This window comes from Cherax quadricarinatus, chromosome 1 (genome assembly GCF_038502225.1).
Source record: "Cherax quadricarinatus isolate ZL_2023a chromosome 1, ASM3850222v1, whole genome shotgun sequence".
Classification (NCBI taxonomy): domain Eukaryota; kingdom Metazoa; phylum Arthropoda; class Malacostraca; order Decapoda; family Parastacidae; genus Cherax; species Cherax quadricarinatus.
The window spans coordinates 1,612,615-1,617,381 of NC_091292.1; positions in this window are offsets into that span (position 1 = coordinate 1,612,615).

Genomic DNA, 4,767 nt, shown 5'->3' on the forward strand with positions numbered 1-4,767 from the left:
CAAGAAGACTGTCTCAAGGATCAGTTCTTGATCCTATGTTCAAGAGGACTGTCTCAAGGATCAGTTCTTGATCCTATGTTCAAGAAGACTGTCTCAAGGATCAGTTCTTGATCCTATGTTCAAGAAGACTGTCTCAAGGATCAGTTCTTGATCCTATGTTCAAGAAGACTGTCTCAAGGATCAGTTCTTGATCCTATGTTCAAGAAGACTGTCTCAAGGATCAGTTCTTGATCCTATGTTCAAGAAGACTGTCTCAAGGATCAGTTCTTGATCCTATGTTCAAGAAGACTGTCTCAAGGATCAGTTCTTGATCCTATGTTCAAGAAGACTGTCTCAAGGATCAGTTCTTGATCCTATGTTCAAGAAGACTGTCTCAAGGATCAGTTCTTGATCCTATGTTCAAGAGGACTGTCTCAAGGATCAGTTCTTGATCCTATGTTCAAGAAGACTGTCTCAAGGATCAGTTCTTGATCCTATGTTCAAGAGGACTGTCTCAAGGATCAGTTCTTGATCCTATGTTCAAGAGGACTGTCTCAAGGATCAGTTCTTGATCCTGTGTTCAAGAGGACTGTCTCAAGGATCAGTTCTTGATCCTGTGTTCAAGAGGACTGTCTCAAGGATCAGTTCTTGATCCTATGTTCAAGAAGACTGTCTCAAGGATCAGTTCTTGATCCTATGTTCAAGAGGACTGTCTCAAGGATCAGTTCTTGATCCTATGTTCAAGAAGACTGTCTCAAGGATCAGTTCTTGATCCTATGTTCAAGAGGACTGTCTCAAGGATCAGTTCTTGATCCTATGTTCAAGAAGACTGTCTCAAGGATCAGTTCTTGATCCTATGTTCAAGAGGACTGTCTCAAGGATCAGTTCTTGATCCTATGTTCAAGAAGACTGTCTCAAGGATCAGTTCTTGATCCTATGTTCAAGAAGACTGTCTCAAGGATCAGTTCTTGATCCTATGTTCAAGAAGACTGTCTCAAGGATCAGTTCTTGATCCTATGTTCAAGAAGACTGTCTCAAGGATCAGTTCTTGATCCTATGTTCAAGAAGACTGTCTCAAGGATCAGTTCTTGATCCTATGTTCAAGAAGACTGTCTCAAGGATCAGTTCTTGATCCTATGTTCAAGAAGACTGTCTCAAGGATCAGTTCTTGATCCTATGTTCAAGAAGACTGTCTCAAGGATCAGTTCTTGATCCTATGTTCAAGAAGACTGTCTCAAGGATCAGTTCTTGATCCTATGTTCAAGAAGACTGTCTCAAGGATCAGTTCTTGATCCTATGTTCAAGAAGACTGTCTCAAGGATCAGTTCTTGATCCTATGTTCAAGAGGACTGTCTCAAGGATCAGTTCTTGATCCTATGTTCAAGAGGACTGTCTCAAGGATCAGTTCTTGATCCTATGTTCAAGAGGACTGTCTCAAGGATCAGTTCTTGATCCTATGTTCAAGAGGACTGTCTCAAGGATCAGTTCTTGATCCTATGTTCAAGAGGACTGTCTCAAGGATCAGTTCTTGATCCTATGTTCAAGAGGACTGTCTCAAGGATCAGTTCTTGATCCTATGTTCAAGAGGACTGTCTCAAGGATCAGTTCTTGATCCTATGTTCAAGAGGACTGTCTCAAGGATCAGTTCTTGATCCTATGTTCAAGAGGACTGTCTCAAGGATCAGTTCTTGATCCTATGTTCAAGAGGACTGTCTCAAGGATCAGTTCTTGATCCTATGTTCAAGAGGACTGTCTCAAGGATCAGTTCTTGATCCTATGTTCAAGAAGACTGTCTCAAGGATCAGTTCTTGATCCTATGTTCAAGAAGACTGTCTCAAGGATCAGTTCTTGATCCTATGTTCAAGAAGACTGTCTCAAGGATCAGTTCTTGATCCTATGTTCAAGAGGACTGTCTCAAGGATCAGTTCTTGATCCTATGTTCAAGAGGACTGTCTCAAGGATCAGTTCTTGATCCTATGTTCAAGAGGACTGTCTCAAGGATCAGTTCTTGATCCTATGTTCAAGAGGACTGTCTCAAGGATCAGTTCTTGATCCTATGTTCAAGAGGAAGGAGACAAGGATGGAAGGAGACAAGGATGGAAGGAGACAAGGATGGAAAGGAGACAAGGATGGAAGGAGACAAGGATGGAAGGAGACAAGGATGGAAGGAGACAAGGATGGAAGGAGACAAGGATGGAAGGAGACAAGGATGGAAGGAGACAAGGATGGAAGGAGACAAGGATGGAAGGAGACAAGGATGGAAGGACACAAGGATGGAAGGAGACAAGGATGGAAGGAGACAAGGATGGAAGGAGACAAGGATGGAAGGAGACAAGGATGGAAGGAGACAAGGATGGAAGGAGACAAGGATGGAAGGAGACAAGGATGGAAGGAGACAAGGATGGAAGGAGACAAGGATGGAAGGAGACAAGGATGGAAGGAGACAAGGATGGAAGGAGACAAGGATGGAAGGAGACAAGGATGGAAGGAGACAAGGATGGAAGGAGACAAGGATGGAAGGAGACAAGAGACACCACATCAACTTAGTGTCTCTATCAGAAATGAAGAAGAAGCTAATAGTAGAATTAAGAGTGAATCAATCTCAGCTGGAGGCTGCAGCAGCCTGGATAACATCCTCAGCACCAGCTGCAGCAGCCTGGATAACATCCTCAGCACCAGCTGCAGCAGCCTGGATAACATCCTCAGCACCAGCTGCAGCAACCTGGATAACATCCTCAGCACCAGCTGCAGCAACCTGGATAACATCCTCAGCACCAGCTGCAGCAACCTGGATAACATCCTCAGCACCAGCTGCAGCAACCTGGATAACATCCTCAGCACCAGCTGCAGCAACCTGGATAACATCCTCAGCACCAGCTGCAGCAACCTGGATAACATCCTCAGCACCAGCTGCAGCAACCTGGATAACATCCTCAGCACCAGCTGCAGCAACCTGGATAACATCCTCAGCACCAGCTGCAGCAACCTGGATAACATCCTCAGCACCAGCTGCAGCAACCTGGATAACATCCTCAGCACCAGCTGCAGCAACCTGGATAACATCCTCAGCACCAGCTGCAGCAACCTGGATAACATCCTCAGCACCAGCTGCAGCAGCCTGGATAACATCCTCAGCACCAGCTGCAGCAGCCTGGATAACATCCTCAGCACCAGCTGCAGCAACCTGGATAACATCCTCAGCACCAGCTGCAGCAACCTGGATAACATCCTCAGCACCAGCTGCAGCAACCTGGATAACATCCTCAGCACCAGCTGCAGCAGCCTGGATAACATCCTCAGCACCAGCTGCAGCAGCCTGGATAACATCCTCAGCACCAGCTGCAGCAACCTGGATAACATCCTCAGCACCAGCTGCAGCAACCTGGATAACATCCTCAGCACCAGCTGCAGCAACCTGGATAACATCCTCAGCACCAGCTGCAGCAACCTGGATAACATCCTCAGCACCAGCTGCAGCAACCTGGATAACATCCTCAGCACCAGCTGCAGCAACCTGGATAACATCCTCAGCACCAGCTGCAGCAACCAGGATAACATCCTCAGCACCAGCTGCAGCAGCCTGGATAACATCCTCAGCACCAGCTGCAGCAACCTGGATAACATCCTCAGCACCAGCTGCAGCAACCTGGATAACATCCTCAGCACCAGCTGCAGCAGCCTGGATAACATCCTCAGCACCACAGAACAAAGGACACTACTCAGCAAGATCACCAAGAAGTCATTCTCCTCAGCACCGTCCTTCTCCTAAAAGGTATAAGAAAGTTGCAGCATGCTGAGGCACTTACTAGCACTTTAGACTCTGATCTGAAGTGTTTAAAATATACTCCAGCACTCACGACACTGGGAACATGGAGGAGCAGAGGAGACATGATCGAAACGTTGAAGATACTCAGAGGTATTGATCTTATGAATGTTGATAGTATGTTTGAAAGTTAGTGAACATTACTGAACACAAGTGGACCAGTTAGTGAACATTACTGAACACAAGTGGACCAGTTAGTGAACATTACTGAACACAAGTGGACCAGTTAGTGAACATTACTGAACACAAGTGGACCAGTTAGTGAACATTACTGAACACAAGTGGACCAGTTAGTGAACATTACTGAACACAAGTGGACCAGTTAGTGAACATTACTGAACACAAGTGGACCAGTTAGTGAACATTACTGAACACAAGTGGACCAGTTAGTGAACATTACTGAACACAAGTGGACCAGTTAGTGAACATTACTGAACACAAGTGGACCAGTTAGTGAACATTACTGAACACAAGTGGACCAGTTAGTGAACATTACTGAACACAAGTGGACCAGTTAGTGAACATTACTGAACACAAGTGGACCAGTTAGTGAACATTACTGAACACAAGTGGACCAGTTAGTGAACATTACTGAACACAAGTGGACCAGTTAGTGAACATTACTGAACACAAGTGGACCAGTTAGTGAACATTACTGAACACAAGTGGACCAGTTAGTGAACATTACTGAACACAAGTGGACCAGTTTATAAATATCTCTCAGAGTACAGCTTGTATATGTCTGTTGTCCACTACAACACTACAACACTACAGGAAGGTGTTGTAGTTCTCCACTACAACACTACAACACTACAGGAAGGTGTTGTAGTTCTCCACTACAACACTACAACACTACAGGAAGGTGTTGTAGTTCTCCACTACAACACTACAGGAAGGTGTTGTAGTCCTCCACTACAACACTACACGAGGGTGTTGTAGTTCTCCACTACAACACTACAACACTA